Source organism: Myotis myotis, unplaced genomic scaffold (assembly GCF_014108235.1).
Source record: "Myotis myotis isolate mMyoMyo1 unplaced genomic scaffold, mMyoMyo1.p scaffold_m19_p_4, whole genome shotgun sequence".
Lineage (NCBI taxonomy): Eukaryota > Metazoa > Chordata > Mammalia > Chiroptera > Vespertilionidae > Myotis > Myotis myotis.
The window spans coordinates 12,024,928-12,052,109 of NW_023416346.1; the positions used below are offsets into that span (position 1 = coordinate 12,024,928).

General features: G+C 41.5%; 1 protein-coding gene and 1 long non-coding RNA gene across 3 annotated transcripts in view; both read left to right on the plus strand.

Annotated features, from left to right (window-relative positions):
• The window catches only part of MECP2 (methyl-CpG binding protein 2), a 63,955-nt gene that overhangs the window by 3,205 nt on the left and 33,568 nt on the right, over positions 1–27,182 (plus strand). The window lies entirely within an intron of this gene.
• LOC118653692 lies at positions 161–26,754 on the plus strand. 2 transcript variants are annotated; one of them, XR_004966866.1, is made up of 3 exons: positions 161–1,558; positions 1,682–1,805; positions 25,799–26,754. It is a non-coding gene; the product is annotated as an uncharacterized LOC118653692 (long non-coding RNA). The 2 variants fall into 2 exon arrangements; XR_004966865.1 differs by lacking the exon at positions 25,799–26,754 and adding an exon at positions 4,817–5,491.

Consider the following 27,182-nt stretch of genomic DNA (forward strand, 5'->3'; position numbering starts at 1 on the left):
AAATGGGTTCTTCTTATTTGAGCTCACTCACACAAAGGTTGTGCTTCTCTGCCTTTACCTGCTCTCTTCTGCCTTTCTCTTGCAAGGAACCTTTACCTATTGAAAACTTGACTTTCATGCCAGTGCTTAAAAACTTGGTTCCACCACTTTGATGGTAGGTATGGTGTGTAGGGGACCTGACCGGAAATGGGAATTTGGGGGTGGGCAGGGCATCCCCACTCAAAGGGCGAAGTGACTATTCTGTTAGAGAATAAAGCCTTGGCCTTTATAGCTTTTTCAAGGCACACTTGTGTTGGGTCTGCTGGCATATGGATGTGTTCTCACTGTAGCTGTTTTGCTGTTACTGCAGAAGTCTGGACTCTCGGGAGCAAGCCTGAGGAAGCGGTCACTTGTCTTCCTTGCCTAAGAGCTGGGGGTGTTATATATATGGACCTGCAAATCACTGCTTTATTGGGTTTTCACCTAACTGCTCTCATCTGCTGGCTCTTTATTTCCCCCATGAAATCTTCGGTTAATTAAAGATCTTAAACTTTCAAAGCTGGAAGGAACCTAGTCCAGCTCCCTCCGTGTATAAGTAGAAAAACAATTGTGGCTGTGAGAAATTGTGGCTTTTCCAGGGCCTCCCAGCCAGGATACCAGTTTGATTTTTATTATATAGCTAACTGAGTAATACTGTTACTTCGACTTTGGGGATTTCAAAGCATTCTATGACTCGACTGTTTAAGAGAATTGTAAGGCCTCACTGCACCTCAATAGATAATTTTAGGAACCATCCTGGTAGTTACAGACCAGCCGTAAGTAAAAGACTTGGTTTGTGTTGCCCTTCCTCTGCGTTTGATTACACAGGTAATTGTGTGAATAGTCTCTCTAAGCTGTACACACTAGGCTTTTTTTAGCGTAAAGATGAAAGTGCTACTTTTGGGCCAGCGAGATATCCAAGATTAGCTAATATGGGCCAGTTTAGGTTTTAACAAGGAAATGATGGTTATCTTAATGATAAAAATGTGATGACAAAAGTCCTTTTTTGAACATGTGTTCAAGAGCAAAAGAGAAACTGTCAAACTAATAACTCAGCTTGTTGAACATTGCAATTTACTGATCCGAGAGGCTTTTAAAAAGTGATTGCTCTGAGTCAGACTTGTGTATTTTGGAGGTTGGCTTTGGATCCCCCAGGGCACTTGGTTTCCATTGATGCTGCTTTTTTCTCTTAGGGTGACAGCCCCATTTACATGATGTTACAGCAACTTGTTGCAGCTTCAGCTGCTTGAAAACGAAGGGAGACTTTGCCTCTGGATTTCACGTGTTCTTTTGAGGATGAGATATTAATGTTGCGTGTTCTCTTGAACATGCATTCTATCCCTGAGTGTTTCTGTATGACATGGTATAAGAAATACTTACCAGAGATCATCACTAATGATATGCTTTATAGTGTCAAAAGTGTCCTTCAGAAGTGACAGGACCTGTGATAGTGTCGATTCTAACGCATGAATCTTTCCTTTATTTTAGCACCGTGTTTTATGTGCCAGTAATTTGCAGTTTATCCTTTGTTTCTAGCTAGGTAAGCTGGGAAATAGCATAGTACTTTGTCTATATGTTTATCTTCAAAATGTCACAAATAGCCCTGGGAAAAAGGTCGTGCAGCACAATGGGGGCTTTCAACTTACGATTTTCTTTGTTTTAGGCTCCATAAAAATACAGACTCACCAGTTCCTGCTTTGATGTGACATGTGACTCCCCAGAATACATCTTGCTTCTGTAGACCAGCTCCAACAGGATTCCATGGTAGCTGGAATGTTAGGGCTCAGGTAAGTAACCTTCCTTTTTTTTTTTTTAGTATATGTCCTGGTTTGGCCATCTGTTTTTAAAAAAATAATAAAAACAAGGAAAAAAATAAGATATACTACTCTTGGACAGTATAAAAGTACCCCAAAGACAAAAGACATAACTGTGCCAAACTGTGCCATATAATAAAAAAAAGTCACTTCCCTGAGCCCTGAAAGGTCAGTTTGGGTAGGGTTACTTGGTAGCCACAGCGTGATCTGGGGGCGGGCGTCAGATTAGAGCCGGAACTGGTGATCTGCAACTTCAGTTCACCTTGAGGCAGGTCAGCTGAGCTGAGAGCGCTTTGACTGAGCTTTTCACCTGCCGCTGCTGCTGTTGCCCAGTGGTCTTCAGCATGGTGCTTTGTTTGCTTTGGTTTTGGGTAAATGACTTCTGGTCAACATTAGTGAGCAGTGGTAATGTATTTTCAGATACAGGAACTGGTGTATGGTCCCCTGGAAGGATAGCCTCCTGAAAGCTGTCACAGAACAGTGGAGCCTATGGCTCATGGCATGTACTTGCCACACTCCTTCCATGGGAACTAAAGAGAACACTCAGACACATGTCTGGCTCTTGAGACTCTAGAGCAGAATGAATGCTTTTTGAAAAGCTGGGGATCCAAGCTGTTGGAGGTCTGACACTCGGGTGCTCTGTCAGCCACACTTTTGGCTACTTTGGTGCCCTTGTGTGGACTTAAGTTTTGTAAAAATGAGTGGTTCCTTAATTTCTCAATTGTCAGGCTCAGTATCTCAAGCTTTTTAAAAATCCGTGGCCACTCCACGTTTGATGTTTTGACACCTGTATTTTAAACATTCCAGGTGGTAAGGCAAAACATTCTAATTGATTTTTTCCATTTCTTTTCTTAAGAAAAAAATGTGAGTTTACACATATGCTACCACTGTGATTCCAGCTGAGACTCCCAAGTAGCACTTTGTTGTGTCTCTAGTGGTTTCTGACATCTCAGTCTAAAGCTGTGTGGACATCTTAGCCTGTTTAGAGACTATGTGAGGGGCAGTGTTTGGGCAGAGGAGAATAGAAGGTGTGGAAGGGAAGGGAAGAGCATCACACTGCTGCCAAGTCCCAAATTTGGTTTTGACTCCTGATCCTATGACTCAAATTGTCATTCCCCTTTGCTGTGGGGTATGCCTTGGGCCCTGCTGACAGGACATTCTTTGTACTCCATGTATTTATGCTGGTGGGAGTTGTGTGGCTGGCGCTTTGTGCATTGTCTCGGAAATTGTGTGGACTAAATGTAATATGGGCGGTAAATGGGTTTCTTCTGGATTTTATAAAACATTCAGTGATGACTCTACAATTTCTTCTAAAAAGTATAGAAAGGAAGAGATCTTTTAAAAAATATCTCTTATTATGAATGGGAAAGACAGCGATTTGAGTGAGCATCAAGGAACTTTGAAGGGAATACTCAAAAGGACAGAACCTGTCTTTAGTAGATGAGTGCTTGTATCTTACTAATTTTCTTTTTAAAGAAGCTATAAAAAGAATACATACTTTTATGCATACATACATTTTAAAGTATATCAAGTAAAAAATGAAAGCTTTCTGTTACTCTTTGTGCCTGCTACCCAGAGTAACCATGTTAATAGCTTAACGTAGATCCTTCTGAATCTTCTTCTCAGGCTATACAAATATGCACCTTTTGTGTTTTAACAAAATGAGGTTAGTATTATAGATATTTAGTATTGTATATATTTATCTCTCTGCCTCATTTTTGTTAAATAGCACTATAGTCTGATACTAACTTTCTGTCATGCATTGTCCCCCTGTTGGTTTTCCCAATGGTTCCCTATTAAAGATACTACTGGATTCAACTTACTCATATGTCAGTCTCTTTTTTTTAATATATTTTATTGATTTTTTACAGAGAGGAAGAGAGAGTTAGAAACATCGATAAGAGAGAAACATAGATCAGCTGCCTCCTGCACACCCCCTCCTTGGGATGTGCCCGCAACCAAGGTACATGCCCTTGACCGGAATCAAACCTGGGACCCTTGAGTCCGCAGGCTGACGCTCTATCCACTGAGCCAAACTGGTCAGGGCTGTCAGTCTTTTTGAAGAACAACTGCTTAGACTTGACCTTGCTGGTCGGTACCACCACATTATCTTCCTAAATGGCTATTCCAGTTCCCATGACAGTCTGAGAAAGTGCCACTTCCCCATACCTTCCCAGGATTGGCTAGCCATCATTTAAATTTTTGCTCTTTGGGTTATTAACTGAGGCTGAACCTCAGTAATCATTGGTCATTTGTATTTGGTCTTTGTGAATTGCCTGTTCGTGTTCTGCACTCATTCTTCCATTGAGATATTTTTAAGTCAATTTGTAGAAACTCTCAATGTATTAAGGATATTAATTCTCTTCCATCATGCAGATATTTTTTCCTACTTTATCATATATCTTTTGATTCTGCTTGTCTTTTTGATATATAAGATTTCTGTTATGATTTCTCCTTTTACTTTATACTTAGAAATCCTTTCGTATTGTTGAACACATCAATATTCATCTATATTATCTTTCTTCATAAAAAACTTGAGCCCTGGCCAATGTAACTCTGTTGATTGTGTATCGTCCCATGCACCAAAAGGTTGCCGGTTTGATTCTCAGTCAGGGGACATGTCTGGGTTGCAGGTTTGGTCCCCTGATACCTCTCCCCCCCCCCCCATTTCCCTTCCTCTTTCTCTAGCATCAATAAAAACATTTTCTTGATTTTTAAAAAAGCTTGATATGCTGTATTCACACATGCATATTTGATCTGTACAAAAGGATCTTATAGGTAAGTTGTCCTATGTTTTTTGTATGGTTTTTAAAAATAACAATTTGTATTTAACTTTAGGATAGGATGAGGTATAGAGCCCACTTAGCCAGTTATGTCATAGTTATTTGGTGAACCAGTAATATAGTCTTCACCTTTATCATGTGCTGACTTCAAGTGAACAAAGTATCTCTTACTTTTTTCTTTCTGAATTTTTTCTTTGTGAGGCTTGGTGGCAAGCCTGTCAGCGGATAGTCATTTATTCATTCACCCAACAAATATTTGAGCCCCTGCTTTGAGCCAGGGGTGGTACTGGATCCTGCAAGTGCTGCCTTCTTGACTGGCTGCAGCGCTCATTCTGGAAGATTCAAGAAAATAGTGGATCTTCACAAAAGTAGGTTTTAGATCATCTAGGAGGAAATTCAGAGGCTGTGCTTGTGTGTGTGTGTGTATGATTCTGACATAGAAGTTTTAGCTTTAGGGTAGACTGCAACATAAAGCATAGTTTGTTTTATAACTCATGTAATTGCAGGCTGATTTTTGTCTTGAATTATGATGAGGGCTTTTTGCTGTTGAAACAGTTCTATATTCAGCGAGCTTGATTGTTATGATAGAATAAAAGTTACGTACTGATAAAAATGGTAATTTTCTTCTATGATGATTTTGAAGCTTTCCTGTAGAGGCTGATAAATATAAAGACAGCCTTTTGGTGAATATAATCTTAGGAGAACAAGTGTAATTTTTTACAACTTCCATTATTTAAATCTAATAAATACCCACAAAACCGAAGTGAAATCCTGATTTGTATTGAAAATATTTTTTATTTAAAAAGGGTATAGTCCTAACCGGTTTGGCTCAGTGGATAGAGCATCGGGCTGCGGACCGAAGGGTCCCAGGTTCAATTCCAGTCAAGGGCATGTACCTTGGCTGTGGGCACATCCCCAGTAGGGGGTGTGCAGGAGGCAGCTGATTGATGTTTCTCGCTCATCGATGTTTCTAACTCTCTATCCCTCTTCCTTACTCTCTGTAAAAAATCAATGAAATATATTTTAATAAATAAATAAAAAGGGTATATAAATGATGAAGGAAAAGGCTTCTTATATAAGGCTGGGTTTTTTAAAAATGATTTTTGAATAGTTTGAGTATATAGTACAGAATGAAAAGGGTGGTATTAAAGGTTATATGATAAAAGATCTTGCTGCCCTAGCTGGTTTGGCTTAGTGGCTAGAGTGTCGGTCTATGGACTGAAAGGTCCCAGGTTCGATTCCGGTCAAGGGCACATGCCTGGGTCGCGGGCTTGATCCCCAGTAGGGGGCATGCAGGAGGCAGCCTATCAATGATTCTCTCTCATCATTGATGTTTCCATCTGTTTCTCCCTCTTCCTTCCTCTCTGAAATCAATAAAAAAATATTTTTTTTAAAAAGAGATAAACACCAACACCATTAAAACAAAAACAAAAAAAAGATCTTGCCATCCTGTTCCCGGATATCCATTTCTATCCCTGGAGGCAGCCATCATTACCAGTTCTATTTGTGTGTGTGTGTGTGTGTGTGATTTTTAAATTGTGGTATAATACATAATATCAAATTTACCATTTTATATATTTTAAGTGTACAATTTGGTGACCTTAAGTACATTCTCATTGTGCAGCCATCACCAATATGCATCTCCAGAACCCTTTTCATCTTGCAAAAGTGAAACTGTCCCCATTAAACCATTAGTCCCCATTCCTCCCTCCTCCCCCTGCTCCTGGCAATCACCCTTATACTTTCTGTCTCTATGAAATTGGATACCTCATATTATTATATATATTATACTAGAGGCCTGGTGCACGAAATTCATGCACGGGTAGGGTCCCTAGGCCTGACCAGCAGTCAGGGCCGACTGGGGCCTTCCGACTGCCAGCCGGGGCCTTCCTTCGTTCCGCACTGCCCCCTGGTGGTCAGCACATGTCATAGTGAGCAATAGAACTCCTGGTCAAACTCCTGCGGGAACACTTTGCATATTAGCCTTTTATATATATAGACAGGTATGTGTTTATGTATATATTTTGGGTGTGTATATTTACACTATAAATACTGTGCACATTTGCGATTGCTTTTTTTTGTTAAAGTATCTTGGAGATTGTTTGGTATCAGTTCCTATACACACATATCATTCTCTTCTTTTTTTTTTTTTTTAAATCCTCACCCAAGGATGTTTTTTCCATTGATTTTTAGAGAGAATGGAAGGGAGGGAGGGGAAGAGAGAGAGAGAGAGAGAGAGAGAGAGAGAGAGAGAGAGAGAGAAACCAGAAGAGAAAGAAACATTGATGTGAGAGAGAGATATTGATTGGTTGCCTCTTGTACTCGGCCTCTAAATTTCCTCCTAGATTATCTAAAACCTGCTTTTGTGAAGATCCACTATTTTCTTGAATCTTCCAGAATGAGCACTGCAGAATGAGAACCTGCAACCTGTGACCCTTCAGTGTGTGGTCTGATGCTCCAACCACTGAGCACACTGGCCAGGGCTTGTATCATTCTTTTTAAAAGGGTTGGTTTAGTAGTCCATTATATAGATGCACTGTAATTTAACTAGTTTTCTATTGGTGGATATTTTTGTTTCCAGTGTTTTTAACTTCGTTGATGCTGTAGTGAATAGTCTTGTACATATACCATATTGCTTATAGCAAGTATATGTATAGGAGAAATTCCTAGAGATGGGACTTGGTGGATCAAAGGTATATGCACTTTAAACTTTGATAGATATTGCTAAATCAAGGGTAGCCTTTTAATTGCTTAGTTTTAAAGAGAAGACTACATATGAGTAAATATACATGCAAATTTATGACTGCAAGGCCATTTGTAGAGATTAGAGAGTTGTTAATTAGTCTAGGACAGTGGTTCTCAACCTCCCTAATGCCGCGGCCCTTTAATATAGTTCCTCAAGTTGTGGTGATCCCCAATTTCATTGTTACAAATTGAACGTAATTAAAGCATAGTGATTAATCACAAAAACATATGTAATTATATATGTGTTTTCCAATGGTCTTAGGTGACCCCTGTGAAAGGGTCATTCGACCCCCAAAGGGGTCGTGACCCACAGGTTGAGAACCGCTGGTCTAGGAAGACAGTTTATAACAGCACTAGAAAGTAAAGTCAGAAGCTTCCATTTCATCAGATGTGAGCAGAACCTGTGAGGCAGGACCCTTTAGTTGGCAAGAGGAACTTCAGCCAGTTCTCATTTGTGAATCTTGAAGAAAATGGAACATTTTAATTTTGGTACTGTTCTAAGTTGCAGTGGCTCCTTGGGACTCAAGGTTGAAAAGTCTTCGTGGCTGCTGGACCAGATTGCTGTTGCTTCATTTCTCTTTCACTATTGTACTCTTTATATTGCAATACTTTATTCATTTTCCCTATACTAATTGAGCATATATGAGATGTCAGTTACTGTCCTAAATGCTACGGACTGCCTCTAACCCTTAGTAATCTTTTTAAAAAATAAACATATTTTTATTGATTTCAGAGAGGAGAGAGAGAAACATCAATGATGAGAGAGAATCATTGATTGGCTGCCTCCTGCATGCCCCACACTGGGGATTGAGCCCACAACCCAAACATGTTCCCTGATCAGCAATCGAACTGTGACCTCCTGGTTCATAGGTCAACGCTCAACCACTGAGCCACATGGTCAGGACAACCCTTAGTAATCTTAATGGTCTAAAGAAGCGGTTCTCAACCTGTGGGTCGCGACCCCTTTGGCGGTCAAACGACCCTTTCACAGGGGTCGCCTAAGACCATCCTGCATATCAGATATTTACATTACGATTCATAACAGTAGTAACATTACAGTTATGAAGTAGCAACGAAAATAATTTTATGGTTGGGTCACAACATAAGGAACTGTATTTAAAGGGCCAGAAGGTTGAGAACCACTGGGGAAGATCCAGACAGACAAACGGGCCACTGCTCTACAAGGGGCTAAATGCTACAATGGAGAAGTACTGGCCACTGAGGAAGCATATAAATTTAAGAGGGGTCCCATCTAGACATGGGAGTGGGGTGAGGGAAGTTACTTCTTTGAAAAGTGACCCCGAAGACATTAGCTTAGTTCGGGGTGGAGGAGAGACCAGTATATATGGAGGCTTGGGCCAGAGAGAACTTTTTGGCTGGGTCTGAGGAGTTTGGAGTGTGGAGGTGAATGAGACAGGCAGAGCAAGTCAAGCTGTGGGTTGGGAGTGGTTCTGTTTGCAGTGTGCTGGTAGGAAATCAGACAGCCTTACAACTGTGCTGAATAGTCTCAGCTTTCCTTCCAAGCTGCATCATACTTGAAGATGTTCCCAAGCCTCAGAAGGTAATGTGAGGCCCTCTGGCCATCCATCATGTCCCCTTTCCACCCCTCAGTGCTCTGGAGGCCATCTGCCCTGAACTGACATCCTACCCACCCATCAGGCCCTGAGGGTTCCCTTCATGGAACTTTCCATCTCTCCACTTCTCCCCCCGGAGACCCTGGAAGACTCTTGAAAAGAAGGCTTTCCCTTCTTCGACACACTTTATTTTCTGATCTTCAATACTGAGAGGGCAAGAGCTTGTATGATGTGTGAGTCAACTATGGTACCAAACTCACGCTTAGTTCTTCTGTTGTTGTTTTTTGAATTTTTTTTTTACCCAAGACTTTCATTGTGAAGGAAGCAGTGTGTAAACAAGCTTGCCCCTGGCTTGTCAGGGACCAGGTCCACCCTGACAAGCCATTGTGGATGGCCCACTGTAATCCCTGTGAGCAGGGACTAAGGAGATGTGATCGGAGCCTTCCTCTTTGCCCGTTCGTGTGCCTGCCTTTGAAGTCCTGCTATCCTGCTATCCTGCAGGACTTCAAAGTGGTAGCTACTCGGGTACTTTTCACTCGGACTTTAGAAATATTAACAGTTTGTCCAATTTACATCAGCCTCCTTTTATGAAACTCAAATGTGATGACAACTGCAAAATCCCAGCCTGTGGTTACACTTGCTGCCCTGCCTCCCCAAGGTAGCCTGTTCCCCAAAGATGATGGGGATAGTCTCCACGCTCCGTGAAAGCTTTATGCTGTTACACATAACCAATATATAACATTCGAAAGTGTTTTTGCAAATTTACAGGGTGGTATTATAGATGTAACATTTTGCAAGTTATTCTTTTCACTAATACTTAGCTTTTGAGCCTGGTCCATGTTGCTCTATGCACACATTCATTTAGTGTGTCTCCTTGTGCTGTAGAAACATCTTTATAGCAGAAGCCCCACCAGAGCCCTGAATGGAATTGTAGAGAAATGAGGATTGACATCTGGTTTATGTTTACGTCCTTTGGTCCTATTAACCGAGAAGATATTTTTATTTCTGTGTTTGTTAAAGCTTTCCTCAAAAAAGGCATCCATTTTCTAGACTTATTAATAGGACAGTTTAAAGGTTTTATTTTTAGATTTGAAAGAAGGCAAAGCCGGCTTCTAAGATATGCACATTTCTCTTTGTTTTAATCTCCTTTGCAACACTGCACATTACTGCTAAAATATGAACTTGAGCATGAACTGATTTTGTATGTGTGAGTTATTTGTGAAAATATTTAAAGCATTTTGGTTTTTCTGAGACTTCTAGTGGTAGTTAAGTTTTTGTTTTGTTTTTAAATACATTTTTATTGACTTTTAGAGAGAGATGAAGGGAGAGAAAGAAACATCAATGTGAGAGAGAAACATCAATTGGTTGCCTTCTGCATGCACCCTGACCAGGGATTGAGCCCACAACCTGGCCACGTGCCCTGACCGGGAATTGAACCGGCAACCTGTCGGTGCATGGGACAATGCTCAACCAACTGAGTCACACCAGCCAGGTCAAGTTTTGACATTACTTTGACAGGTTGTATTTTAAATTTATGCGTATTTACTAACTTGTTTTTTAAATATAAATTTTCGTGTGTTTCTAGTTTTCGTGTTTTTTGTAAACAACAGAAGGTATTAGTCCATATTAAGTACTAATTTGCTCTAATATTTTCAGCTGTTTTGGGAATTGCACTTGGCAAAAAAAATAGACATACGTCTGCAGTTGTGACAGTTTGTCTTTTTGTTCCTTTTAACTCTAAATAATTCTAGTGAATTTTTTTCTAGATTTGTAAGAACATGAGAATGATTAAAGTCCTCAATACCTAAGTGGTTAGGGAAGGTTGAAAGTCTTTTTTCAGTGGTATCACCCTGTTAAAAAAACATTAATGTAGCTTGTAAGCAACTGTATAAAATTTCTTAGTCACTCTTCCGGGTTAAGACAAAGCAAGCAAGCAGAATATGGTATTTATTTTTTTAATTACACAAGTAAAACATTGTAAAAAAAAAATGCATATGGACATTACTCTGGAAATTCCATGCAGAGAAAACTGCTGTTACTATTTGGTGTGTATCTTTCTAGACCGAGGGCTCTGAGAATTCAGGGGTTCTGTGACCTTGAATGGGAAAAACATTCCATCTTTATTTTCACCAACCTCTCATTGAAAATTCAGATTTCCTTCAGTGGTGACTGTAGGCAACAGACTATGGTAGTGTTAGGAGTACCTGTGACTTTGTCACCAATAGAGATCAAAGATGCTATCGTATTATGGTTGCAGATGTTTTGAAATATCATTTGTGCTCATCACTCCTTCAAACTTTGGGTAGTTGTTTGATCCACCTCTAGATCTGGATATTTAATGGTTTACTAAAGAAGCCCATATTACTCTAGCTCCAATTCTCAAAGTATGTTATTAACAAATTTTTCTGCATTTTATTTTATGCATTTCAAAACATTCTTGCCCTAGCCAGTTTGGCTCAGTGGATAGAGCACCGGCCTGCAGACTGAAGGATCCCGGATTCAGTTCCAGTCAAGGGCGCATACCCAGGTTGCGGGCTTGATCCCCAGTAGTGGGTGTGCAGGAGGCAGCCAATCAATGGTTCTCTCTCATCATGGATGTTTCTCTCTCCCTCTCCTTTCCTCTCTGAAATCAATAAAAATATATTTTAAAAAAATAATAGATTCTTCAGGAGGGGATTCCAGAGGGCCAACAGGATCATGGCAGAAAAAAGATTAAGAATGCCTATTGTGGCCGGCTGGTGTAGCTCAGTGGTTGAGTGTTAACCTATTAACCGGGATGTCACAGTTTGATTCCCGGTCAGGGCACATGCCCACGTTGCGGGCTCGATCCACAGTGGGGGCATGCAGGAGGCAGCCGGTTGATGTTTCTATCTCTATCCCTGTCCCTTCCTCTCTAAAATCAATAAAAAATACATTTTTAAAAATAAAACACCTTTTGTGTACATTATACCATGCAACTACAAATAGAAGAACAGCCAGCACTGAGTAGTCAGTATGTGGGGGATAAAGAGACCAAGGAAATCCCTAAAGCACAGGTGTAATAAAGGGAGATAAGATGACATTTAAAGCTTAGTTCCAATTATTGTATCAAACATTTTTATGAACATGTTTGTTTTTTTACAGATACTATGTAAAATGTAATGCAACTAAAACTGCTTAAGAATTCTTAGTATGCATATTGTTTTAGATAAATGGGATCATATAGTATGTGCAGTTGTAACTTGCCTTCTTTCCTCGATGATATGTTGTATCTGTCCATGTCAGTAAAAATAGGCTTGTATCATCACTTTTCCCTAAAAGGAAAATAATTTAGTTGTATTTTCTAATTACAAAAGTAATACCTGATGAAAAAATTTTTTTAGAAAATGTAGGAAAAGGAACATTAAGAATTGCTCATAAATCTGCTATCTACAGATAGATAACATCTGGATAATGTCTTTCTTTACACCATCATTTTTAATGACCACTTGACATTTCATTGATAGTTATGCCTTGACTTAATTAGAGGCATTTCCATTGTGTCTGTGTTTTCATTGCTCTGAATGACAGGTACAGTTGTGTGCTGATGATTTCACTCTGTGCCTGCATCTCTAACCTCCCTCTTAAGCCCCACATTGGATGGCCTCTTCAGTATTTCCACTTGAGTTGCTCCTAGACATCTCAGACTTAACAAGTCCCAAACAGAACTCTTGCTTCCCCCCCCCCATTTAAATCTACTTCACCTCCTGTCTTTTCTGTCTCAGTAAACAACATCAATATCCACCCAGTTACCAATAAAAAGTTCTAGTAGTTGTCCTTGATTCTGCTCTTTCCTTCACCTTCCTCTAATTCACTAGCAAGTCCTGTGGGGCTTTACGTTCAAAAGGTACTCCAGAACCATCTCTACTTCTAAGACCTCCATCCAAGCCACAGGTCACCTCTCGGATGCAGCAGGACTTTGGGTGATATATTGAACAGTTTCCTCACCTACACACATTTCATAAGATTATTTGTTAAAATGAAACTCAATTCTAAATGATGGGATTGTTCCACATTTAGTAACTTTTTCATCTGGCCAATACAGCTCAGTTTGAGTACTGAGTTCCTTGCCGCTCCATGCCAAAGGATCTGCAGTTTATCAGGCTGTCATCAGCCATTCGTTCCATGACAGAGTCAGGTGTGTATGGTACCCCAGGCACTGAGATTAGTGGTACCTTTCCTCATGGAGCCTAAGTTTGGCAGGAGAGACAGACTTTAAATATTTCACAAGTAATTATGTCATTACAGTGGGTTAAGTACTCCGAAGGAAAAATACACGGTGCTCACTGTGATCATGTGTAATGGAGGAACAGCCCAGCCTTGGGAGGGATAAGGAGGCAATGCCAAAGCTGGAAATCAAGGGGGGACAGAAGTGTTGGGCAGGGTGCAGAGTGGATGAGGGCTTTTTTCCAAAGGAGAAATGCATGTGTGAAGCACCCTCTCCCCTCAAGCCTGGCAGGAGCTTGGCCATCAGAGGCTCTTATGTCCTGTGTGGCTGGAGCAGAGCAGGATTTTAGGGGGGTGGGGGGGGGGGCGGTGACAGATGCAGGCAGAAAGGTTGACAGGCTTGGTGCAGGATTTTTTATGTTAATGTCAGAGTAGTAGGAAACTATTGAGGGTTAGGTTTGGATTTTGAGTTTCTATCAAAATATTACAGCCACTCAATAACAACATAACCTCTCTCAAAAGAGGTTATGGTGAAAATAACAGTCTACCCCTTCCCATTCCTGTTCCATGACCCAGAGATGACAGCTTTTAACCGTTTTCTACTTTTAGTTTCTTTGATGGTTACCTTTAAAACTAAATTATATGCTTATACATTTTTCTTCACTTGCCAACTTTGGGGGATTATATTAGCTCCCTGAAGTGAAAGAGGATGACCGCCCTGACCAGTTTGGTTCAGTGGTTAAAGCGTCAGCCCGCAGACTGAAGGGTTGCGGATCCGATTCTGGTCAAGGGCACATTCCTTGGCTGCAGGCTAAATCCCCAACCCCAGTCGGAGTGAATTTGAGAGGCAGCCAATAGATGTGTCTCTCTCACATCGATGTTTCTCTCTTTCTCTGTCTCTCTTCCTCCCTTCCACTTTCTCTAAAAATCGATGGGGGGAAAAATATCCTCTGGTGAGGATTAATGAAAGAGGATGGCTTAGCTTACATCACCTCCCATGTTGAGATTCATAATCACATTTTCTCTTTAACTTTAAACAGTAGTTCCTGTTCCATCTATTTTAGTCCATATGGCACTTCCCTCTGTGTAAGATGAGGATATTAATTACCCGATTTTCCTTCTACATGTCCCCCCACTTCTACCTCCTAAAAGCTATACTTGATCAGTTCCATTCTTAGAATTGTTAAGCTTATGCCCTGCCCTGCAACCACATCCAGTGGTCATAGGTTAATTCTAAAATTGAAAGCAAGTCAACATCATTGACATTATTACACATATGTAACTACTGTTCACCATAAGGCTTAGTAATGAATGTGAAGATTACATTTCTTTATAGGTCTAGATAGAATCACAATCTCCCTTTCTTAGACTCTACCACCTGCTTAAAATTCTTGCTTTATATTTGGACCTTGGCTTTCTTGTACAGTTCTTTGTTTTTCCCACTGCTTCTGATTGTTTTTCACTTTCGTTTACTACTATTTCCTGATCTCGTAAAAATCCTCTCAGCCATGCTATCTCTTGCCTGCGGTTCTGCATTGCTCACCATTAAAGGCCTTCCTCTCAGAGCTCTCTATTGGCCTGCAATCTGGACAAGTACTTGCTTTGTAAGGTTGTACACACTGCCACCTGGATCTTCCCTTCTCTGAGCTCTGGGGTTTGAACTACTGTTTTGCAAAATCCATATCTTTTACTTGGTTTACTTCTTGTTTTCTGGAATACATCTTTAAATAACTTGCTAAGAGAGGGTGCATGGGTAGTAAACTGAAATGGACACTGTTGCTTACCCATATCCAGTTTCTATAAAACCCTGATATTACTCACCTTTCTACATTATTCCCAACTCCAGCAAGGATCCTGAAGTCATTCCACACATTGCATTCCCTTGGCAAGGAACTGTTATTGATTAAGGCTGGACCTGAGATCTCAGTTGGTCCACTCAGACTGAAGGGAGGGGCTTCAGTGGCATGTTCAGAGGAGACTTATTTCCCTCACTGTATGTAAACAAGGAAGGTGCTGCTGGCAACTCTGTAACCTCAGACTGAGGGACCAAGCCTGGGGACAGCACTTCCTCACCAAGGATGATGGAGTAGAGAGACAGGAGGGACCTGGGGCCTGCCCCAGCTCTGGGCTTCCAGTTATGTGAAAGAATACACTTGAATTTTGTAAGCTATTTTGAATTTGCTTTTCTCTTACTTGCGCCCAAAAGCATTATAACAGACATGTCTTCTGAGTAACTGCATGTCTAAAATGCCTTTCTTTTGCTCTTCTACTTGATTAGCTAAGAATAGGATTCCAAGGGTAAAAGTTATTTTCCATTCTGGACCTGGAAAGTATTATGCTAAGCGAAATAAGCCAGTCAGAGAAAGACAAGTATCACATGCTCTCATTCATATGTGGAATCTAATGAACAAAATAGATCCAGAGACATCGAAGCATGGAACAAACAGGCTGTCGAATCTCAGAAGGAAGACCGGAATGGGTGGGCAGGAGGGAAGAAATCAACCAAAGAACTTGTATATGCATAACCCTTGGACACAGACAGTGGGGTGGTGAAGGCCTGGGGGTGGGGGGGAGATAGGCTAAAAGGGGTCAATGGGGGGAAAAGGGGGACATATATAATACTTTCAACCATAAAGATTTTTTAAATAAATAAAGTCAATATTAGAAAATTTTAAAAAAGTTATTTTCCCTCCTAACTTTGAAGACATTGCTACCATTGTCTTCTAGCATGCAGAGTCACTAATGAAACAAACTAGTTGTGGTTCTTTTGTAGGTGGTTTTCTTTACTCTCTTCTTCCCTGGAGAATACTTTTGTCTATTGTCAAGTCTTTTTAAAAATATGTTAGCTTCCATTCTTTTATTTTCTTTCTTATGGAGACTCCTGTTCGCTTAATTTTGGACTTCTTACATTGGTCCTCTGTCTTGATCTTCCCTCATATTTTGCATTTATTAATTTTTGCTCTGGATTTTCTAATATCTCCTAGACTTTATTTTCTACCTTTTCTGTTAAATTCTTTATTTCAGCCCAATCTTTTTTTTTCTAACTTATTGCGAAGCCTGTGTGTCCACTGCATAGAATCAATTGTTGACATTTTGACATATTTGCTTGGTTTGCATTGCTATGTGTATTTTTATATCCTTTTGCTGACCATTTGAAAGGAATTCGCAGACAGCATGGCATTTCATCCCTGAGTACTTCAGCAAACATCTGAAAATCAGGACATTTTCCAATATAAGCATAATGTCTCAAGCAGATCTCAGAAAATTAACAGTAATTCTCTAATGTTATCAGACAGCCATTCCAAATTGTAATTTACCCCAAGTGTCTTTTATAGCTGTGGTGTGTTTTTGTGGGGTTTTTTTTTGGGGGGGGTGTGCAGACAGGCAGTAACCAATTAAGATTTATACCTTCCATTTGCATATGCTTCTTTTGTCTCTTCTAACAAGAACAGCCTCCCTACCTCCAGTCCACCTGTGACATTGACTTTATGAAGTACCAGCTCAGTTGTCTTACAGAAGGCCCACATTTTAGATGTGTTTCTTTTCCTGATTATTCCTTACATTAATTGTAAATGAGAGGTTATATCTGCAGGTTTGTTTAGGTAAACATTTGGGGTAAGAATATTTTGTATTAGCATCAGACTGATTGGTTCTCCTGTGGTTCTTGATGCAACATTTTACCACTTGCTTGAAGAAGGAGGTTACTGCCAAATCTCTCCATTGCACATATACAGTTTTCCTATTGTAATTGATAAGTAATCTGTGGTGTGATGCTTTGGCACCGTATGAAGATCCTGTTGCCCAACAGCCATTCACTTAATGATTTTAGCATTCATTGATGATCCTTGCCTGCAGCTGTTATTACATTGGTGTTACAAAATGATGGGTTTTCTAATTCTGTCATCTCTTCTACTTCTAATATTGGCATTCAGTAAAGAACTTTCCTTCATTAGGTAAGGAGGAACTATTTTTCCTTCTAAAAAGGCAGTATAAATGCTAAATCTTTGCCTTTAATTACTAAATTAATTACCAAATTCTAGAGTAAGGAGTTGGTATAATGAGCACCTCAAATGGTAGCAAAATATTTGCTGTTGGCCCTAACCAGTTTGGCTCAGTGGGTAGAGCATCGGCCCACAGACTGAAGGGTCCTGGGTTCGATTCCGGTCAAGGTGAATCCTTTCTTGCCTCTTCCTAGTTTCTGGTGGTTTGCTAACAATCTTGGTGTTTCTTGACTTGCGGCTTCATCATTCTAGTATCTGCCTTCCTCATCATGTGGCATTCTCTGTGTGTGTCTGTTTTCACATAGCTGTCTTCTTTTAAGGATACCAGTCGTATTGGAATATGGGCCTGCCCTACTCCAGGATAAACTCATCTTAGTTAATTGCATCTGCAAGGACCTCATTTCCCAATAAGGTCACATTTATAGGTACTGGGATTAGGACGTATCTTTTTTGAGGAAGACACAATTTAATACACAACACTATTTCATAACATACATAAAAATGAATTTAAGCCTTGGTGTGGCTCAGTTGTTTGGGTGCCGTTCCGTGCATGGGAAGATTGCCAGTTTGATTCCCGGTCAGGGCACATGCCCAGATTGCTGGCTCAATCCCCGGTAGGGGTACATGCGGAAGGCAACTGAACGATGTTTTTTTCTCTCTCTCCCTTCCTCTCTCTCTAAACATCAATAAAAACATATAAAAAAGAAAATGAAAAGTCACTGAGAAAATAGTTGAGACAAGTCATATCTGACAAAGGACTTGTATCAGAATATATAAAGAACTCCTACAACTCAATAGTAAAAAGACAACCTATTTTTAAAAGGTGAAAAGATTTTAATAGATACTTCACAAATTATGGCCTCTGAATTATGACCAATATACTCATGAGGAAGTATTCAACATTAGTCATCAAAGAAATACAAATTAAAGCACAATGAAATAATAGTACACACCCACCACAATGGCCAAAACTGACAACATCAAATCACCAAATGTTGTTGGGGATGTGAAGTGGGGCTGACTAGGAAGTGGTACCAGGGAACTTAATGTGGCTATGGTGACATCTATCTTGATATCAGGGTTTAGCTTATACAGGTGCATGCAGTTGACAGAACTCATCAAATTATACACTTAAGATTTGTCATTTTAGTGGATGTAAATTTTACCTGAAAAAAGGACATGAATTTTCAACTCTAATTAATGATATGCATGCAGTAGTGTAAGTGTACTGGTGTATGAACTTTGAAATGCATCAAGAATAAGACGAATTGCCCTGACCGGTTTGGCTCAGTGGATAGAGCATCGGCCTGCGGACTGAAGGGTCCCAGGTTCGATTCCGGTCAAGGGCATGTACCTTGGTTGCTGGCGCATCCCCAGTAGGGAGTGTGCAGGAAGCAGCTGAATGGATGTTTCTCTCTCATCGATATTCCTAACTCTCTATCCCTCTCCTTCTCCCTTCCTCTCTGTAAAAAAATCAATAAAATATACTTTAAAAAAAAAGAATAAGAAGAATTAATGGATGGATGAATGATGTCAACAACAGTAGAATCTAGGTGATGAGTATGTGGGTGTTCTTATACAGTTTCTTCAATTATTCTGTATGTTTGAATTTTTCTTTACAATATGTTGGGGGAAAGTCACTTGGAATAATCCTTTTCTGTGTGGTTATGTTATTGATTTGATATATAGTTAGATTTATTTGTTATTTTGTGGTTTGCTTTTTATCCCTATTTTGGGGCTACATAAAGTATTTAATGGTTCAGAAATCATGCCTAATGTAATACAGGGAATTGCTACTAATTGATCTTTGTTTAGTTTGTGGAATAACAGAAAGTTATGATTATAGTAGTGATTCTTTATATTAGTGGAGTAACAAAAAGTTACGATTGTAGTAGTGTTTATTTATATTAATACCCTATACACACATTTTATGTACATGTAAACGTGTATGGTTTTTGTAATTATCTTTTGTTATACTTGTCCTGATTATATTTATTGAAATGTAATTTGATGTCTAGTATAATAGGCTTGAATTAAAAAAAAAACCACACAACACCAAGCCAAAATAGAAAGGTATACTCAGAAGTCACATTTCCATCTCTATCCCCTTGATCCTATTTCCCTCACTCCTTTATAGGTGACTATTTTTATTGGTTTCTTGCTCATCCTTCTATGGTTTCCTCTTGCAAAGATAAGCCAGTAATTCTATTTCTCCTTTCTTACACACAAAGTTAGCATGCTGGATATACTGTTTTGCATCTTGTGTTGTTGTTGTTGATTGTTTTAATATATTATTGATTTCAACAAGGAAGGGTGAGAGAGGTAGAAATATCAATGATGAGAGAGAATCATTGATTGGCTGCCTCCTGCACCCCCCCCCCCCCCCCCCGCTTCCCCACCGGGGATTGAGCCCGCAACCTGGGCATGTGCCCTGACGAGGAATCAAACCTTGACTTCCTGGTTCATAGGTCGATGCTCAACCATTGAGCCACGTGGTCAGGCTTACATCTTGTTTTCAGTTTATTCTCACTTCGTCTGTCCTGAAGGTCACTCCATATCAGCATAGATACACTCCTTATTATGGCAGTGTAGAACTTTCCCTTCTTCATTTTTCTTTTATTCCTGCTGCATAGACTCTATTGTATAGATCAACCATGCTTTAGTCAAGCAGCTCCCTGAGGATGGACATTTCCGTCCCTTTCAGTCTTTTCCTATTGTAAACAGCGCCACACTGTTTCTTTGTATTTGTAACTAACCCGTTTTTAATCTCTGAATTCTTTTATCATCTGTCTGTTTCTTTCTTGTTCTGGACATTTTTGTTCTGGTTTTATGGCTGTATTATCTTCTAGAATTTCTACTCTGTGGACAGAGTTTTTCTTCCATGTTGCTGGGTCTCTTCCCCTGATTTTGAAGAGCCGTTTGGGTTGGAGACAAGAGGCCTGGTTATCTGGCACACTGCTCCTGCTCTGATGGAGTTGCCCATTTTCTGCAGGGTCCCTCCCCAGAGCGGAGGTTTGGAGTAGGAGTTATGTGAGGAACAGGACAGAGCAGGTTGACCATCAGACTTGGCTTTGCGGGGAATAAGACAGGGGTCAGCCCTCAGAGACCAGAAAGAGGTGTTCTTCACCTGGGCTGCTTGCTCCCAGCCACACCAGGAGTCTTGGGAGGAAGGGAAAGTTCCAGCCATTGATTGAGAAAAGACCCTTTGGTTTCTTGCCTGTGGGAGGAAGTGGCACCTTACCACTCAGAGTGTGCTCCATTGACTAGCCCCAGTACCATCAGCTTCACCTGGGAGCTTGCTGGAAGTGCCCATCCCAAACCTACTGGGTCAGAATATGATGGTCAGCAACGCTCACCAGGTGACTATTATGACATGAGAGTTTGAGGGGCACTGCTTGCCCCTAGTCTGCTCTGATCTAAGAACCTCTTTGGTGTTCTCATCTCCTTTGTAGCTCCTGTGTAGTACATTCTGCTCTATTCTGTTAGTCAACATGTTCCTCTTACGTCCAGCATCTAGAAATTTGTGAAATACATCTCATCTGTTCACAAGTCCCCTCCTGTCATCTCTGTGGAATATTTCTTCCTCTTTATACATCTGTGTACTTTGTTTCTTTGAGGTTTGAAGAGTTAGGTCATAAATGGGTAAGTGGGAGGTGAAGAAATGGAGACTGGTTATAGACAACTCTTTTTGAAAAGTTTTTCTGTAATGAGGACCAGAAAAATGGGGGTGGGGTCAAAGGTGATGTGGGGTTGCAGAGGGTCTTTTTCAGATGGGTGGCTATGTGAGCGTGTTTGCACAAGGAGGAAAAAAGGAAGAGGAGACACGGGGCCCTAGGAAGTTGCAGAGTAGAGTCCGTGCATGAAGAGTGACCACCTGAGGGCGGGCTTGGGGTAGGCACTTCCTCTTTGGTAAAAGCAAGAGGATAGAAGGCACATGGATCCTTTGTTAAAGCTCAGGAGTCTAGTGAGAATCAGAGCTCAAGTAGAAGCTGGTGAGTTTATGTGACAGCTGCAAAAGGGACAGCAGCATATTCTTGCACAGTGCTGGATGCCAGATGTCCAAAATCCAGGTGTCACAGGGCCCACTCACTCCTGAGGCTCTAGCAAAGAATCCTTCCTTGCCACTTTCGCAGCTGGCAGCTGCCTGGCAATCCTAGACATTCCTGGCTTGTGGTTACATCACCCCAATCTCTGCTTACATCTTCAGTTGGCCTTCTCTTGTGTGTCTTCTCACCCTAAGTTTAAATGGTCTCATTTTGTAATTCTTCACTTAATTGCATCTGCAAAGACCCCTTTTTCAAATAAAGTTGCATTCATAGATCTGATGGTTAAGACATATACGTACCTTGTTGGGGCTACCATTGAATCCACTATAGAAGCCCGTCCAACTCTAGGATAAAAGGGCCCAGGGAAGGCCAGGATCCCCACCGAATGGTTGTTTTCAGTGGAATCCGAGCTATAAGTTGATGGGCAGTGGCAATTCAGTCCTATTCTGTGTGGCATGACCACAGTAGTTCAGCTAAAGGAGTTCACAGTAGACTTAATGAGATGCTCATCTTGTCCTAAGTAGTCTTCTACTTAGGACCCACATAACTCGTCTGGTTGTCACAATCTGGCAGCGATAATAGGACAACTCTCATTATTCACTGGAAAATTTGTGTAGTTAAAATGAAGTGTTCCCTTACTTGGCTGTTAAAAAAAAAAAGGAAGAAGGAAATCTTACCTTTTGTGACAGACAGCCTAGATGGACCTGAGATTATTTTGCTAAGTGAAATAAGCCAGTCGGAGAAAAACAAGTATCATATCATCTCACTTATATGTGGAATCTAATGAACAAAATAGAAATAAAGGCATGGATGCATGGAATAGACTGGCAGCTGTCGGGGTGGGGGGCAGGGGGTTGAGGCTGGATGAAAGAAGGTGAAGGGATTTAGCAAGAAAACATATATATAAAACACAGACAACAGTGTGGTGATAGCCAGAGGGAAAGGGGGTGTGGGCAAAGGGGATAAATGGGGACGGAAAGAGACTTTGCTTGGGGCGAAGGATGCAGTGTGCAGATGATGTTTTGTTGAGTTGTACACTTGAAATCTGTATGGTTTTGTCATCCCAATAAATTCAATTTAATTTAAAAAAATAAATAAAATATAGCGCTAGCTGTTTGGCTCAGTGGATAGAGCGTCAGCCTATGGACTGAAGGGTCCCAGGTTCGATTCTGATCAAGGGCACATGCCCACATTGTGGGCTCGGTCCCCAGTAGGGGGCGTGCAGGAGGCAGCTGATCAGTGATTCTCTCTCATCATTGATGTTTCTATCTCTCTCTCCTTCTCCCTTCCTCCCTGAACTCAATAAAAATATATTTTAAGAAAATCAAAATAAAATATAAACAAAATAAAGGAAGAAAAACATTAAGTATTTCCTTAAATCCATTCTGTACTTCTGTACCTTGTTCTGTGACTCAACATGGAAATGAAATATTTTTTATAAGTTAAAGTACTTACAACTGTGTATTCAGGACAACTTTTTAAAGATGCACATGGCCCTAGCTGGTTTGGCTCAGTGGATAGAGCGTTAGCCTGCGGACTGAAGGCTCCCAGGTTCAGTTCCGGTCAAGGGCATGTACCTGGGTTGCGGGCACATCCCCAGTAGGAGATGTGCAGGAGGCAGCTGATCGATGTTTCTCTCTCATCGATATTTCTAACTTCTTTCTATCTCCCTTCCTCTCTCTGTAAAAAATCAATAAAATATATTTTAAAAAAAAAAAGATGCACATGTTCTGAAGAATAGCCACATCTTGCCTGGCCGATGTGGCTCATTGGTTGAGCCTCAATCTATGAACCAGAAGGTCACGGTTCGGTTCCCGATCAGGGCACATGCCCAGGTTGTGGGCTCAATTACTGGTGTGGGGTGTGCAGGAGGCAGCCGATCGGTGATTCTCTCTCATCATTGATGTTTCTCTCTCTCTCTCATTGATGTTTCTTTCTCTCTCCCTCCCTCGCCCCTTCCTCTCTGAGATCAATAAAAATATGTGGTTGTGGTTTTTTTCCCCCAAAGAATAGCCACATCTTATTCATTCTTTCTCAAAGTCAAACAACTTTCACAGTGGCTGGTGCTGGTGCCAGAAAATTTAGCCCTAGTCATTGTTATCATCTGCAAAATAAGAGTTCTCCTATGTGTTCAGCTCACAGCCTCTATACCCAACTCCATAATCCTTTGCCTTCAGTGGCACTCAAACACCATTGATGGTTCTATCTTCTCTCTGGTCCTTGCTCCCCTCGTACCCTCATCTCTTTCCCAGGCTGTCCTAATGCTTCCTGGCATACCACCTCCAAGCCTCACCACTTTCTTGCTTTGTCATATTCAACCAGCGAAGCCCCACCCCTGCTGAAATTCAGTCATCCATCTGCCCCATATCTGTTCTGCTATACAGCTGAATGTGGCCCCCTGACTGTTCTCATTTCAAGTTCACATCCACTTCAGGAGAACTTCACACTGCCCAGCCATCATACTGCAATTTCCCAATCTCTCCTTGCTTCTACCACCCTCCTCATCAGCTGTCACACCATCTTGCAGCTGATAATCTCATTTCTTAGTTCCCAAAGAGGCAGGGAAGCAATCTGAAGAGAACATCTGCAGGCCCTGTATCTCCTTACTAGCATCTGCCCCGTTCCTTCTCCCCAGCGCTCTTCTGGGCCCTTACTCCTGCTCCTGTTCTGAGCCATCTCTCCAGCCCTCTCTTGCATTAGAGATTTCTCCCTCAAAGTTGGGTCCTTCCTATCCCCCTAAAAGCCTGCTGTTATCTCTCCCACCTTGACAGAAGCTTCTCTTGGCCCCACCACCCTTCCAGCTTCTCTGCCTCCCTCTTCCAGCAAGACTCCACTACATCTCTCCATATGCTCTCTTGAGCCCTCTCTACTCAGTCCTTTGCTGATACGAATGATGACCTTTGTGTTGTTAAACCTGGAGGCCAGTTGTCACTTTTTCTCTTCCCCAACCTATCAGTATCAGTGATCCCAGTATCCATATGAGTCTGTCCCTTTGCACCAGTGTGCATCTTCTCAGTGGGGCCTACCTAGAATGCCCTATTTTTCCCCCAAACCACAGTTTTGGTCCCTTTCTAACAAAATAGGTGACTAATCATGTTTATCTTAACTGTGTCGTCCCTGCTGGGGCAGAACTCTATAGGGCAGGATTGTTCACTGTATTCACAGAGGTACCTAGAATGGAGTCTGGATCTTCCTCAGTGCCCCACATGGTGTTGGAGGGCCTCGGGTTCAGACTTCTCCACCCTAACATCCAAGGTGATCTTATCCAGCCCCATGTCTCTCTATTCCATCTGCAAACCACTGGCTACCAAATTTGTCTCCATGCTGACCAGGTCCACCTGTGCTCCCAGTGCTGACTTAACATCTCTGCTCAGCTTCTAATGGGCTCCTCCAACTGAGCAGAGATGTCAAACCTGAGCTCCCAAACCCCCACACCTTCTCCTTCCCTGGTCTTCCACTTCCCATTAAACAGCAACTCCATCTTCCTACTCCTTAGGCCAGAAACCTGCTGCTGGTTACCCAGAATGCTTTTCGGTCACACCACATCCATTTATCCAGAAACCTTGTTCATTCTCCCTAAAAGGTGTCCCCCATCTCCATTGGTCGCATCCTGGTCCAAGCACCCAGCGTGCCTCTGCCCTTGCTCCCTGTGTCTCTGTTCAGTCCTGCAATATTTGGGCTAGAACGTGATTCTCTTCTCTTCAGGACCCTCCAGTTGGCTCCCCTGTTGCTCAGAGTCAAAGCCAAAGTCCTTAGAGTGGTCTACAAGGCTCATTGTAGTCACCTCTCCTGCTACTCTCCTGTCACCCACTGAGGTCTCCCTGGCCTTCTTGCTTTTCCCTGGAACCTCCAGGTACACCCTTGCCTCAAGGTCTTGGCCTCAGGATCCTTCCCTCTGTTGGGGACATTCTTGCCCCAGGCAGGGCCCTTTTGGGTCTCCTTCAAGTCTGCTCAAGTGTGGCCCTCCCTGAAGATTGATGCCTGCTTCTACCCCACCACTTCCCCCTGCCTGGCCTAGCACTTATCATCTGCTATATGCTGTTTTATTCATTGGTTTTATTTGTGTTCCCTTCCTCCCTCCCTTTCCTTCTCTCCCTTCCACGAGAATCTAAGCCCCATGAAGGAAGAGATTTTTTTCACCTCTTGTCTGCTGTATCTCCAGCACCTAAAATTGGCATGGTGGATGAATGGATGGATGGATGAGTGAATTCTGAAGTGGGACCTTGTCCTAAGATTTTATCTTATGCTAAGAGGGGCAGAGTAGACTGCATCCTGCTCTGCTATTGACCCATTAGCTTCTGTGTGGCCAAAAGGAACAATATTGTTTGTGGGTTAATCAAACCTGCAGTCTGGAGTCAGAAGGTACACATAAGGGGCAGATATGTGGGGTTAGAGTTACTTTTGGGGGATTTGCGTTTATCAAAAAACATGGAATAATTTGATGAGAGTCTAAATAGCACCGACACAGTTTGCCCCACATTTTAAACATACATCCTTTATGAGTGTACAGTTTAATAGCATGATTTCCCAATGAAGCTTTGAAAAACAGGAGAAATGAATTTAAAGGCTGTCAGGTGCCTTTCCAATCTGTGGCTTGGTATTTGTGTAACAACATTTGTGTTTTGCCAACAGATGTGTTGCTTGAAGTACCCATGAAAGTGGTCTTTGTAGTTTTCCGCCTGACTGGACGAAGCCTCAGGAACTGATTCCTGAGAGGAGGCTGACACTGCCCACCCCAGCTTCCAGGCCTGACTCTGCCTTTGGGCCCTTAGTGACCCCTACAGACATCTGGTGCAACCCCTGTAGCCAGAAAGAACAATGGTTTTCTCACATGTTGCTCTTTCCCTAGTGGGTTATGAGCTTCTGGAACAGAGACCCCATGTAACTTCTGAGGGCCTTCCCCTGCCATAGTATGGCATCTGGCATGAGTGGCTGATGGAGTTTCTCCTGGGACCAGTAAGGGGCAGGGTTTCTGGCTCACGACATGACTTTCCCACACACCTCCACTATCTGGACCTGGTTCTTCCAGGTTCACTCAGCAGGCTTGAGCCACTTGTCTCCCTCCTTGGCAGATGTAGTTAGGAAGAGCAAAATGCTCTGGCCAGTTAAGCGAACTTTCTGAGTCTCAGCAGTTCAAACAGTGTTTTGTTTTGTTCTGGTCAGGTTATGACACCCATACTGTGAAGGAAAGGAAAGCAATCTGGTATTGTAGGAGGTGGTGTGTTGTGTTGTTAATTGTTTTATTTTTAAGTTTTACATATTTTTGCAGTGAGGCAAGTTTTCTTTGAATAAATAATGCTGGGAGCTTATCACATAGAAGGCATTTGTGTTGTCCTCAGTACATTCTGAATTATATAGGTTTATTTTTGTCTCTTGTATTCACTTATAAACAACTCAAAGGCTGCATTTTTAGCCAACAGAAATAGGAAGAAAGAATTTCAGAATTTATTTTGTCATTTTTCAGTAGCTTGAGTTATAGTGATTGTGATAACTTAGTGAAAAAAACTGTGTAGTGAGTAAAGCTTACATATGGTTTATCATGAACATTTTGTTGTGCCTTTTTTTTTTGCTTCTAAGCACCTTGATATTTTTTGTGTGTTAAAAGACTCACGCAGGTTTATTCTGGGGATGCAAGGCTGGTACAATATTCACAAATCAATAAATGTGAGACATCACATAAAAAAATGAAGGATAGCCCTAACCGGTTTGGCACAGTGGATAGAGTGTCGGCCTACAGACTGAAGGGTCCCAGGTTTGATTCCAGTCAAGGGCATGTACCTTGGCTTCGGGCACATCCCCAGTAGTGAGTGTACAGGAGGCAGCTGATCGATGTTTCTCGCTCATCAATGTTTCTACCTCTCCCTTCCTCTCTAAAAAAATCAATAAAATATTTTTTTAAAAAAAGATAAAATCACATGATCCTATCAATAGACACAGAAAAAGCATTTGATAAAAATCCAGCACCCATTTTTGATGAAAACTCTCAGCAGAGTTGAAATAGTGGGATATACCTCAA